The sequence below is a fragment of the Gorilla gorilla genome, chromosome 1 (assembly GCF_029281585.2).
Source record: "Gorilla gorilla gorilla isolate KB3781 chromosome 1, NHGRI_mGorGor1-v2.1_pri, whole genome shotgun sequence".
Lineage (NCBI taxonomy): Eukaryota > Metazoa > Chordata > Mammalia > Primates > Hominidae > Gorilla > Gorilla gorilla.
This window is the reverse complement of record NC_073224.2, coordinates 143,627,106-143,641,807: the sequence shown is the minus strand read 5'-3', so window position 1 is coordinate 143,641,807 and position 14,702 is coordinate 143,627,106. Positions and strand designations below refer to the sequence as shown.

Sequence of the window (14,702 nt, the reverse complement as noted above, 5' to 3'; positions counted from 1 at the left end):
AATTATAATATAGTATAATACTGCATAGAATACTGGATAATACAGTATAGAATACTATGCTGTAATGGTGGATACATCACACTAAGCATTTGCACCACTGTAAAATCCTGTGTGCTTTAATTATTCATCCTTCCCTTCTCTCCCACCAAGTAATCACTTGCAACCACTAATTTTTTTTGCTGTCTCTATAGTTTTGCTCTTTTCAGAATGTGACTTAATTGGAGTCATACAATAAGTTGCCTTTTCATACTGGCTTCTTTCACTTACAGTATGCATTTAAGATTCATATATGTCAAAAAAGAACGAGATGATGTCTTTGCAGGGACATGGTTGGAGCTGGAGGCTATTATCCTTAGCAAGCTAACACAGGAACAAAAAACCAGATACCACATGTTCTCACTTATAAGTGAGAGATAAATGATGAGGACACATGAACACATAGAGAGGAACAACACACACTGGGGCCTATGGGAGGGTAGAGGTTGGGAAGGAGAAGATCAGGAAAAATAACTAACGGGTATGAGGTTTAGTACCTCGGTGATGAAATAATCTATATGACAAACCGCTGTCACATAAATTTACCTATGTAACAAACCTGCACATGTACATAAAGTTAAAAGTTAAAAAATTTATATATGTCATTTGTGACTTGATAGCTCACTTCTTTTTATTTATAAGTAATATTTTATTGTATTCATGAATCACAGTTTGTTTATCCATTCACTTATTGAAAGATATCTTGGTTGCTTTCAGTGTGGGGAGATTGTAAATAAAGTTTTTATAAACTTTTATGTAAACATAATTGTTTTAATTAATTAAGTAAATACCTTGGAGTGTGATTGCTGGATTATGTGGTTAGAATATGTTGTTTTTTAAAAAACAGCCAAATTGTCTTTGAAGTGGCTATATCATTTTCCATTCCTACCAACAATGAATGAGAGTTACTGTTGTGCTTCATTCTTACCATTAACTAGCATTGCTATTTTCATTTCTAGTTTAATTCCATTGTGGTCTGAGAAAGTAAGTTGTACGATTTCGATTCTTTTAAATTTGGGAAAGTGTGTTTTAGGATACAGAATGTTGTCTATCTTAGTGAATGTTTCATGTGAGCTTGAGAAAAATGTATAATCTATTGTTGTTGGAAAGAGTTGTCTATAAATACCAATCAGATCAAATTGATCAATAGTACTCTTCAGGTCAAAGCCACCCTTACTGATTTTCTGCATGCTTGACCTATCAATTACTTATAGAGTAGTGTTAAGGTCTCCAGCAATAACAATTAATTTGGCTATTTCTCCTATCAGTGTGATTAATTTTTGTCTCACATATTTTGACATTCTGTTGTTAGGTGTCTTCCTATTTAGGATTGTTTTGTCTCTCAGAGAATTGATCACTTTATCATTATGTAATACCACACTTTATTCCTAATAATTACCTTTGTTTTGAAGTCTGCTTGTCTGAAATTAATATACATACTCCAATTTTTATTTGATTATTGTTACCATGGTTTATCTTTCTCCATCCCTTTACATTGAAGCTGTGTCTTGATAATTAAAGTGGATTTCTTGTAGACAACATATAGTTACAGACAAAATAAGTTGGATTATTTTTTCATCCACTCAGACAATCTGCATCTTTAATTAATGCATTTTGACCACTTACATTTAAAGTGATGATTGGTAGAGTTGATTAATGTTTAACTTATTTGTAATTGTTTTCTAATGGTTGCATTTATTCTTTGTCTCTGTTTATCATCTTTTAATGCCTTTACCGGTTTTAATTAACAATTTTATATAATTCTATTTTATCTTCTCTCTTAGCACATCAATTATCACTTTAAAAACATAGTAATTCCCCTGGAGTTTGCAATGTGCATTTTTTCCAGCTGCATTGATGTATATTGACAAATAAAAATTTTATGTACTAATGACATACAACAAAATGTTCAGATATATGTATAACATTGTGAGATGATTACCACAATCAAGCTAATTAACATATCCGTCACTTCACATAATTATCTTTTTTATTTTGTGGTGAGAATATTTCTACTTTCTTAGCAAATTTTAAGTGTAGAGTACAGTATCATTATAGTCACCATGATGTACAATCATTCTCAAGAACTTATTCATCCTATCTATCTGAAACCTTGTACCTTTTGACCAGCATCCCCCGTTTTCCCTACTCCCCAGCCCCTGGCAACTATCATTCTACACTCTGCTTCTTTCAGTTCAACTGTTTTAGGTTTCAGATTTAAGTGAGATCATGCAGTATTTGCCTTTATATACCTGGCTTATTTAACTTACCATAATATACTCCGGGTTCATCCAGGTTGTTGCAGTTACAAGATATACTTCTTGTGTGAATATTTTTTCATGTGGTAGAATATATATGTGTGTGTGTACATATGTATATATGTGTGTATATACATGCATATGTATATATGTATATATTTATATACATATATGCCAGTTTCTTCATTCATTCATCCATCTATGGACACTTAAGTTGATTCCATATCTTGGCTATTGTGAATAATGATGCAGTGAACACAGTAGTGGAGACGTCTCTTCAACACACTGATTTTATTTCCTTTGGATATATACTCAAAAGTGGGATTGCTGAATTATATGATAGTTTTGTTGTGTATAATTTTTTGAGGCACCTCCACGCTGTTTTTGATAATGGCTGTACTAATTTACCTTCCCACTAATAGTGTGCAAGGGTTTTCTTTTCTACACATCTTCACCAACACTTACCATCTTTTGTCTTTTGATTAATAGCCATTCTAACCTGTGTGAGGTGGTATCTTATTATGGTTTTAATTTGCATTTCCCTGATGATTAGTTATATTGAGCATGTTTTCATATACTGTATTAGTCTGTTCTTGCACAGCCATAAAGAAATACCTGAGACTGGGTAATTTATAAAGAAAAGAGGTTTGATTGGCTTACAGTTCTGCAGGCTGTGCAGGAAGCAAGGCGGCATCAGCCTCTGGGGAGGCCTCAGAAAAAGCACAAAGCAGGGAGGTGCTACACACTTTTAAACAACCAGATCTCACAGTAACTCACTCACTGTCACGAGAACAGCACCAAGAGAATGGTGCTAAAACATTCATGAAAAACCACCCCCACAATACAGTCCTCCCACCAGGCCCCACCTCCAACACTGGGGATTACAATTGAACATGAGATGAACTTTGGGTGAGGACACGAATCCAAATCATATCATACACCTATTGGCCATTGGTATGTATTCTTTTGAGAAATGTCTACTCAGATCCTTCATCCACTTTTTAATCAGGTTATTTGTTTTTTCACTATTGAGTTGTTTAGTTGCTTATGTATTTTAAATATTATCCCCTTATAAGATGTATGGCTTACAAATATTTTTCCTTTTCTGTAGATTTTCTCTTCATTCTGTTGATTATTTCCTTTGCTGCACAGAGGTTTTTAGTTTGAAATGATCAGATTTATCTATTTTTGCTTTTAGGATCATATTCAAAACATCATTGCCCAGACCAATGTTATGTAGTTTTCCCCTCAATTTTTTTCCTAGTAGTTACAGAGTTTCAGTTTTTGTGTTTAAGATTTTAATTCATTTTGAGTGGATTTTTTGTTTATGGTGTGAGATAAGGGTCCAAATTCATTCTTCTGTGGGTAGAAAACAAATTTTCCCATTGTTTATTAAAGAGACCATCTTTTCTCCATTGTATACTCTTGACATCTCTGTCAAAGATCAATTGGCCATAAATGCATGAATTCATTTCTGAGCTGCTCTATTCTGTTTCATTGTCTATATGCCCATTTTTATGTCAGTACCATGCTGTTTTGATTACTTTAGTTTTGTAGTATAATTTGAAATTGCAATACAATGTTATACTATACTACAGTACAGAACAAATACTGTAAGCATTATGATACATCTTGCTTTGTTCCTTTTGCTCAAGATTGCTTTGGCTACTCAGGGTCTTTTGTGGTTCTATATTAATTTTAGCATTGCTTTTTCTATTTTTGTGAAAAAATGAAATTGGAATTTTGATATGGATTGCATTGAATCTCTATACATTGCTCTGGGTAATATGAACATTTGAACAATATTAATACTTACAATCCATGAACACAGATATCTTTCCATTTATTTGTGTCCTCTTCAATTTCTCTCATATATGTTTTATAGTTTTCAATGTACACATCTTTTACCTTCTTGGTTAAACTTACTCTGAAATATTCTTTCTGGCTATTGTAGGTGGAATTTTTTTCTTGGTTTTATTTTCACATAGTTTATTGTTAGTTGATATGGTTTGTCTGTGTCCCCAGCCAAATCTCATCTTGAATTATAGCTCCCATAATTCCCTCATGTTGTGGGAGGAACCCAGTGGATCCCAATTATTTTAAGATAATTGAATCATGTGGCCAATTTCCCCCACACTGTTCCTGTGGCAGTGAATAAGTCTCACGAGACCTGATGGTTTTATAAGGGGAAGCCCCTTTCACTTGGCTCTCATTCTATTCTTTTGTCTGCTGCCATGTGAGACGTGCCTTTAACCTTTCGCCATGATTGTGAGGCCTCCCCAGATACATGGAACTGTGAGTCCATTAAACCTCCTTCTTTTGTAAATTGCCCAGTCTCAGGTATGTCTTTATCAGCAGGATGAAAACAGACTAATACAACCAATACGGTAAGTTGGTGCCAGTAGAATGGGTTGCTGCTGAAAATATACCTGAAAATGTGGAAGCAGCTTTGGAACTTGGTAACAGGCAAAGGCTGGAACAGTTCAGAGGGTTCAGAAGAAGACAGGAAAATGTGGGAAAGTTTGGAACTCCCTAGAGACTTGTTGAATGGCTTTGACCAAAATGCTGATAATGATATAGACAATGAAATCCAGGCTGAGGTTGTCTCAGATGGAAATGAGGAACTTTTTGGGAACTAGAGTAAAGGTGATTCTTGTTATGTTTTAGCAAAGAGACTGGCAGCATTTTGCCCCTGCCCTAGAGATTTGTGGAACTTTGAACTTCAGAGAGATGCTTTAGGGTATCTGGCAGAAGAAATTTCTAAGCAGCAAAGCATTCAAGGTATGACTCAGGTGCTGTTAAATGGTTTCAGTTTTAAAAGGGAAACAAAGCATAAAAGTTTGGAAAATTTGCAGCCTGACAGGGTGATAGAAAAGAAAATCCCATTTTCTGAGGAGAAATTCAAGCCAGCTGCAGAAATTTGCATAAGTAATGAGGAACAGAATGTTAATCACCAAGACGGTGAGGAAAATGTCTCCAGGGCATGTCAGAGACCTTTGCAACAGCCCCTCCCATCACAGGTCTGGAGGCCTAGGAGGAACTGGCCAGAACCAGGGTTCCTCTGATGTGTACAGTCTAGGAACTTGGTGCCCTGCATCCCAGCTGCTCCAGGTGTGAATAAAAAGGGCAAGGTAAAGCTCAGGCCGTGGTGCAAGCCCCAAGTCTTGGCAGCTTCCATGTGGTGTTGAGCCTGCGGGGGCACAGAAGTCAAGAATTGAGGTTTGGGAAACTCCATCTAGATTTCAGAGGATGTATGGAAATACCTGGATGTCCAGGCAGTAGTTTGCTGCAGGGGTGTGGCTCTCATGGAGAACCTCTGCTAAGGCACTGCTGAAGGAAAATGTGGGATGGGTGCCCACACACAAAGTCCCCACTGGGGTGCTGCCCAGTGGCACTCTGAGAAGAGGGCCATTGTCCTTCAGACCCCAGAATGGTAGGTCCACAGACAGCTTGCACTGTGTGCCTGGAAAAGCCACAGACACTCAATGCCAGCCCATGAAAGCAGCTGGGAGGAAGGCTGTACCCCACAAAGCCACAGGGACAGAGCTGCCCAACACCATGGGAACCCACCTCTTGCATCAGCATGACCCGGATGTGAGACATGGAATCCAATCAGATCATTTTGGAGCTTTAAGATTTGACTGCCCTGCTAGATTTTGGACTTGCCTGGGACATGTACCCCTTTGTATTGGCCAGTTCCTTCCATTGGGAAGAGCTGTATTTACCCAATGCCTGTATCCCCATTGTATCTAGGAAGTGACTAACTTGCTTTTGATTTTACAGGCTCGTAGGTAGAAAGGACTTGCCTTGTCTTGTATGATATTTTGGACTGTGGACTTTTGAGTTAATGCTGAAATGAGTTAAGACTTTGAGGGACTGTTGGTAAGGCATAATTGGTTTTGAAATGTGAGGACATAAGATTGGGGCATGGCCAGGAGCAGAATGATATGGTTTGGCTCTGTCCCCATCCAAATCTCATCTCGAATTGTAGTTCCCATAATTCCCTCATGTTGGGTGGGACCCAGTGGGAGAACCAGTCCCATGGTTCTGTTTTCCCCAATATTGTTCTTGTGGTGGTCAATAAGTCTCATGAGATCTGATGATTTATAAGGGGAAACCCATTTCGTTTGGCTCTCATTCTCTTCTCTTGTCTGCTGCCATGTGAGACATGCTTTTCACCTTCCACCATGATTGTGAGACCTCCCCAGCCATGTGGAACTGTGAGTCCATTAAACCTCTTTCTTTTATAAATTGTCCATTCTTGGTTATGTCTTTATCAGCAGCATGAAAACAGACTAATATATTAGTGTATAGATGCTATTAAATTCTGTGTGTTGATTTTCTATCCTACAGCTTTACTAAATTCATTTATTCTAATAGTTTTTCAATGGAGTCTTTAGTTTTCTGTTCTTATTTATTGAAATTTGCTTTTCCCTATTTCTCTTTCTCTGCTTCTTCTGAAACTCCTGTAATGCATATATTGGTTCATTTGCTGGTGTCCCACAAGTTCTATAGGCTTTCTTCACTCTTTCATTCATTTTGTTGTTGTCATTTCTCTGAATGAGTATTTTCAAATGACCTGTCCTCAGGCTCACTGATTCTTTCCACTGCTTGATTGAGTCTTCTGTTGAAGCTATCTGTTGAATTCAGTTCAATCATTGTGTTCTTTGCCTCCAGAATTTCTGCTTGGTACTTAGGAAGTTTATCTCTTTGTCTAATTTCTCATTTTGTTCACATATTATTTTCCTGATTTCATTTGATATCTATCTGTATTCATTTGTAGTTCACTAAACTTCTTTAAAATAATTACTTTGAGTTCTATATCAAGCATTTTGTAGATCTTTATTTCTTTACAACCAGTTATCAGTATGTACTGTGTTCCTTTGGTAGTGTTATGTTTCCCTGGTTATTAATGATGTTTGTGTCCTTGCATTGACATCTGCGCATTTGAAGAAATGAACAACTATGCCAGTCTTTACAGACTACTTTTGGCAGGAAAAGCCCTTCAACCAATCAGACAATCTATAGGTTCTGGGCAGGCTGCCTGGCAGGTTCCTTGGGCTGGCTTGCTGCTGGACTCTTTGGATGAGCTGACTTGGTGCTTGGGTCAGTTGGAAGGTGGGCCTGTACCTAGTTCCACAAGGGTGGCCCTAGGACCAGGGTCTGGATCCTGAGGCCATGGTAGCCAAGTAGGCCTGGATCCTGAGGCCATGGTAGCTTGCTTTGTACCAGGTCCACTTGTCGAGCCAGTCACCTCAATCCCCACAGACAGGCCTGAAGTCTGGATCCACAGGGTAGTAGGAAGAGGCCTGACACTATGTATGCAAGGATCATCCTGAAGTCTGTGTCCGCAAGAGTTAACCTGGCACTAGGATGTTTGTTGAGCCTGAAGCTGCAAACGGCAGGCTGGAGCTTGAGAACACAGAGTTTTATAGATCCTGGATTTATAAGGCTATCCTGAAACCTGGGACTATGAGGGCTAACCTGGAACTAGGGCAGGCCTGGAGTCTGAGTCTCCAGGGGCAGACCTGAGTCCAGGGCTGTGAGGGTCAAGCTGGAAACTGGGGACTTGGGGGCTGGTCTGGAACCTGGGCTGGTCTGGCCTGATGCTAAGGCAGGTCTAAAGCCTAGAATCACAGAGTCAGGCCTGAGCCTGAGAACACAGGAGTTGGCCTGGTGATGGAGCAGGCTTGGAGTCTGGGACATCAGGAGTGGGCCTACAGCTCGCAACTATAGGACTGGCTGGGTGCTAGTGGGGAAAACTTCACACTGGGATTAACTGGAGTCAGCCTAGTCCTGAGATCCACAGTGAATCAGGTGCTCATTTTAGTCTCCTCCCCACAATCTAAAGGTTATCTCTCCCCATGCTGTGCTGACTGGGCTTAGAAGAGGGGTGATGTGGGTCTTGTGAAACTGTCATCCCTATCCTCTTCCATGTGACTTTTTCTATTTCTGTGCTATACCCAGGTGCTCTACTCTTTCACCTGGATTCCTTAGTCCTTGTGAAATATTTTTGTGCATGGATATTTGTTCAAATTGATGCTCCTGCAAGGGAAAGAGAGGTGGAAAGTTCTATTCTGCTATCTTCTTGATTTCAGTCTGTGGAATATATGTTTTTACTAATCTAAGTCTACCTTTTTTTTATTATACTTTGTTTTAGGGTACATGTGCACAACGTGCAGGTTAGTTACATATGTATACATGTGCCATGTTGGTGTGCTGCACCCATTAACTCGTTATTTAACATTAGGTATATCTCTTAATGCTATCCCTCCCCCCTCCCCCCACCCCACAAAAGGCCCCAGTGTGTGATGTTCCCCTTCCTGTGTCCATGTGTTCTCATTGTTCAATTCCCACCTATGAGTGAGAACATGCGGTATTTAGTTGTTTGTCCTTGAGACAGTTTGCTGAGAATGCTGGTTTCCAGCTTCATCCATGTCCCTACAAAGGACATGAACTCATCATTTTTTATGGCTGCATAGTATTCCATGGTGTATATATGCCACATTTTCTTAATCCAGTCTATCATTGTTGGACATTTGGGTTGGTTCCAAGTCTTTGCTATTGTGAATAGTGCTGCAATAAACATACGTGTGCATGTGTCTTCATAGCAGCATGATATATAATTCTTTGGGTGTATGCCCAGTAATGGAATTGCTGGGTCAAATGGTATTTCTAGTTCTAGATCCCTGAGGATTCGCCACACTGACTTCCACAATGGCTGAACTAGTTTACAGTCCCACCAACAGTGTAAAAGTGTTCCTATTTCTCCACATCCTCTCCAGCACCTGTTGTTTCCTGACTTTTTAATGATTGCCATTCTAACTGGTATGAGATGGTATCTCATTGTGGTTTTGATTTGCATTTCTCTGATGGCCAGTGATGATGAGCATTTTTTCATGTGTCTTTTGGCTGCATAAATGTCTTCTTTTGAGAACTGTCTGTTCATATCCTTCGCCCACTTTTTGATGGGGTTGTTTGTTTTTTTCTTGTAAATTTGTTTGAGTTCATTGTAGATTCTGGATATTAGCCCTTTGTCAGATGAGTAGATTGCAAAAATTTTCTCGCATTCTGTAGGTTGCCTGTTCACTCTGATGGTAGTTTCTTTTGCTGTGCAGAAGCTCTTTAGTTTACTTAGATCCCATTTCTACATCCATCTGATCTTTGACAAACCTGACAAAAACAAGAAATGGGGAAACGATTCCCTGTTTAATAAATGGTGCTGGGAAAACTGGCTAGCCATATGTAGAAAGCTGAAACTGGATCCCTTCCTTACACCTTATACAAAAATTAATTCAAGATGGATTAAAGACTTAAATGTTAGATCTAAAACCATAAAAACCCTAGAAGAAAACCTAGGCAATACCATTCAGGACATAGGCATGGGCAAGGACTTCATGTCTCAAACACCAAAAGCAATTGGCAACAGAAGCCAAAATTGACAAATGGGATCTAATTAAACTAAGTCTACTTTTAAAGTATACTATTTTATTCTAATGCAAGTACTTTATAGCAGAGTATTCCCAATTCTTACTTCTTATCTCTGATAATAGTGTCATTTGTTTCATACACTTATATGCTACCATCACCCAATCCATTGTTACTATTATTATAAACAGTTATCTTTTAGATCAATTAAGAATAGAAAAAATAAAAATATGTCTATTTTACCCTCATTTAGTTCTTCTCCAACACCTCCTTTCTTTATGTGGATCTGAGTTTCTGACCTATCATTTTTCTGTACCTGAAGAATTTCTTGCCAGATAGTCTACTGGTGATAAATTCCCTCAGGTTTGTTTTTCTGTGAAAGTTATATTTTTCCTTCACTTTTGAATGATGATTTTGTGGAATATAAGATACTAGGTTGATGTTTTTCTTCTTTCAACACTTTGCTTTATTCTCCTTTCTTCTTGGATGCATGATTTCTAAATAAAAGTCTGGTGTTCCTTGTTTTTCTACAGGTATGGTTTCTTGTTTTTTTGTTTTTTGTTTGTTTTTGCAATTTGAATATGATGTGGCCAGGTGTCATTTTTTTGGTGTTTATAGCTTCACATTATCTGAGATTCCTTGTGTTATAGTTTGGTGTCTGTTAGTAATTTTGGAAAGTTCTGTGCCTTTATATTTCAAAGATTTTTCTGCTTCATTCTTTCTCTCTTCTCTCTCTGATAATCCAATGATATGTAGGTTATACTTTCAGAAATTGTCCTACAGTTCTTGGATTTTTCTCTTCTGTTTAATTATTACTATTCTGTTTTTCTTTGTATTTTAATTTGGAAAAGTTCTACTGATATATATTCAAGCTCACTAATTCATTTCTTGGCCATGTTCGGTCAACTGATTAGTCCACCAAAGGCATTTTTCTGGTTGTAGCATTTTCTTAACATTCTTAGAGTTCTCATTTATCTGCTTTCATTCCCATTTGTTTTTGTACATTGTATATTTGTTATTAAAGCCTTTAATATATTAATTATAATTATTTTAAATTCCTTATTTAATAATTCCAACATGTGTGTCATATTTGAGCCTGAACCAGATGTTTACTTTTCCTCTTCATACCTTGTATTGTCTTCCTTTTAGCATGCCATATAATTTTTGTTGAAAGTTGAGCATGATAAATGAATAATAAAAATGATTGCAAAAATAAGAGTAACAGGAACTAAGGTAAATATGTCTTTAGTGTGAGATTTTATCTTAATCTGGCTAGAGCTGTAGGTTCCAGAGGTTTTAAATTAATCTAATGCCCTTGTTTTTGTCTCCCCTCTCGACCTCAGTCTTCACTAAGTACTTCTCAGAGATAATCTGTGTCTTGCAGTTCTTCCTTCTATAATCCACTGTTATGTTAGAGCCCATTGGTGTAATGGTAAAGTGTGGGGGAGGGGAAACATTCGATAATCTTATGATTAAATCTCAGCCTGAGTCCCTGGTCTGTGACTATTACAAGTGCTTCTTAGGTTTTTTGTCCCCCCACACCCCTTTTCACTGATGAGATGAGACAAGAAGGTTAAGGGGTGGGGGTTGGCAGCTGGAACAAGAGAAATACATTTTCCTCAAGTAGGATAAGGCTCCTGTAAAGTCTTTTTCTCTAAAAAGTATGTCTTTGTAATGGAGAACATGCTGGGGATATTTCACAACGGTTTCTCTAACTCTCCTTTTGCCAGTCATGAGGTCTTTTTCAGAACTTCAATATGAGGACCTGACAGGGTTTTCAGAGTAAACCTATAAAAATGTAGGCCTCCCCTGAGACTGTGGTCTGTAGTGCTTTCTCACTGTCATACTTACACACACTCAGCCTCCAATAATTCACCAAAATATGATTCCAATGGTTTCTCTGCTCAGTAAACAAATATCATTTGTGACCTTAATTTCACATGTCTCTCCAGATTTCAGGGTAGTAATGTGCCCTGTGACCTTATATCTCTGATGGGTCTAAGGAAAGTAATTAATTTGCAGTTCAATCAACTTTTTTTCCTTTGAATTATAGAGGATTGAATAATCAACTTCTTATTTTAAGGATGATAGTCATGTTTTCCAAGCTTTTTTTTCATGCTGGATCTGATTTCAGAAGTCTATATAGGGTAATATTTGTAAAAGCAACATTCTAGAAGAAATAACATGATAAATCCTTACACTTAATATGTACTGGACACTGTACTATTTATATATGGTATATTATTTAAAAGATAAAACATATCTATAAGATAGTTGTCAGAAGACCTAGTATCCAATACTGTATGCTTTTTACTAAGTCATGCTGCCTCATGTTTGAGAAACTTTGATCTCATATTTAAATAGAAAGACTTACAGCAAATATTTTTTTTAGCAGAAAATATTTTGGTCAGCAGGACTAAACTGTATTAATTACTGAAACACTGTCTGACAAGCAGACTCCATGTTGAGAAAAGGCCTTGAGGCTTCTATCAAACTCTCTTTTTTCTTCTATTTGGTCTTTAAATGAGCTACATTTTGCTTATACACCTCCAGAATAAAACTGAAATTTTTTTTTAATGAAATGACAGTTTATTTTTTAAAAAGATCAACTCTAAGCAACCGGGAAAATTTGCTCTTTAGAATATATTTCAAATAAAGAAAAATTTGAAAGGACAATTGCAGGACAGAGAAATCCTTACTAACGTAAGAGAACTGTACAAAAAAAAAAGTCACAACATATGGCACTGTATTTTCTTCAGAAAAGCAAGCCTCCTGGGACCCAGTTCTTTGATACTAATCACAACAGTAATTAGAGATGATGTTGGCTAGTGTTCTTGAATGTTTTCTATGTTGAGTACAAATATACAACTAACCAAGGTGTCTTCCTTTTCCCACCCCGTTGGTGGCCTGACAAGTTCATCTCTAAGGTTGGTTTCACTATTGCTGATGCTAGAGACTTGTCACACACATTTCCAATAATGAAACTGGAAAACTATTTATTTGAAAGCCTTTCTTTAATTATAGTTGTTTGGTCTCTAAGTAATAGTTCTGAGGTTTGCAGAAAAGTAAAACAAATAGTAGGAGATTTTAAAGCAAACTCGAGCATGTAAATGTGGGTTTGGCAGGTAAGCATCCAAACAAAAGAACTACTCTATATTCAGAAACACTGGTGTTGAAATATTATGTGGATCAAATCTATATTGTGACCGAGTTGTTTTCAAGCATCAATGGGAAGATTTTAACCAAGAGAGCATGGGCAGTATTGATGGCAGAATTTTGTGTTGTAAATATAGGAGCCAGTCTAAGCAGGATGGAACTATATGATATGGAAGCCAATTAGGAATAAAAAACAAAAGGGATGGATTTTTTTTTCTGTTTTTTTAACTTTTATTTTAAGTTGAGGGGTACATGTGCAGTTTTGCTACATAGGTAAACTCGTGTCATTGGGGTTTGTTGTACAGATTATTTCATCACCTAGGTACTAAGCCTATCACCCATTAGTTATTTTTCCTGTCCTCCTCTCCCTCCTCTTACCCTCCATCCTTTGTTAGGCCCCAGTGTGTTGTTTCCCTCTATGTGTTCATGTGTTCTATCATTTAGCTCCCACTTATAAGTGAGAACATGTGGTATTTGGTTTTCTGTTCCTGCATTAGCTTGCTAAGAATAACAGCCTCCAGCTCTATCCGTGTCCCCTCGAAGAACATGGTCTCATTTGTTTTTATGGCTGCATAGTATGCATGGTGTATATATGTCACATTTTCATTATCAAGTCTATCACTGAAGGGCATTTAGGTTGATTCTATGTCTTTGATATTCTGAATAGTGCTGCAATGAACATATGCATGCCTGTGTCTTTATAATAGAATGATTTACATTCTTTTGGGTATATACCCAGTAATGGGATTGTTGGGTCAAATGGTATTTCTATCTAGGTCTTTGAAGAATCATCACACTGTCTTCCAATGGTTGAACTAATTTACACTCCCACCAAAAGTATATAAGCATTCCTTTTTCTCCACAACCTCTCCAGCCTCTGCTATTTTTTGACTTTTTATTAGTAGCCATTCTGACTGGTGTGAGATGGTATCTCATTGTGGTTTTGATTTGCATTTCTCTAGTGATCAGTGATATTGAGCTTTTTTCATGATTCTTGGCCACATGTATGTCTTCTTTTGAAAAGTGTCTGTTCATGTCTTTTGCCCATTTTTTAATGGGGTCACTTGTTTTTCTCTTGTAGATTTCAGTTCCTTATAGATGCTTGATATTACACTTTTGTCAGATGCATAGTTTGCAAAAATTTTTTCCCATTCTGTAGGTTGTCTTTTTATTGTTTATAGTTTCTTTTGCTGTGCAGAAGCTGTTTAGTTCAATTAGATTCATTCATCAATTTTTGCTTTTGTTGCAATTGCTTTTGGTGTCTTCATCATGAAATGCTTGCCTGTGCCTATATCCTAAATAGTATTGCTTAGGTTGTCTTCCAGGGTTTTTGTTTGTTTGTTTGTTTTTTAGTTTTGGGTTTTACATTTAAGTCTTTGATCCATCTTGAGTTAATTTTCGTATATGGTGTAAGAAAGGGGTCCAGTTTCAATCATTTGCCTATGGCTAGTCTTTTATCCCAGCTCCATTTATTGAATAGGGATTCTTTCCCCATTGCTTGTTTTTTGTCAGGTATGTCAAAGATCAGATAGTTCTAAGCACATGGCCTTATTTCCGGGTTCTCTATTCTGTTCAATTCTCTATTATGTGTCTGTTTTTGTGCCAGTACCATGCTGTTTTCGTTACTGTAGCCCTGTAATATAATTTGAAGTCGGTTAGTGTAATGCCTCCAGCTTTGTTCTTTTTGCTTAGGATTGCCTTGGGTATTCAGGCTCTTTTTTCATTTCATATGAATTTTAAAATAGTTTTTTAACTATTTTACTATTTTAAAATAGGGTTTTTTTTTTTTTTTTTGCTTTTTGTTTGTTTGGTTGGTTTTAGTTC

At 37.2% G+C, this 14,702-nt stretch overlaps 1 long non-coding RNA gene across 1 annotated transcript in view; it reads left to right on the top strand.

The window, feature by feature from the left end:
- LOC129529455 (uncharacterized) overlaps positions 1–14,702 on the top strand; it is a 64,053-nt gene that overhangs the window by 16,147 nt on the left and 33,204 nt on the right. The window lies entirely within an intron of this gene.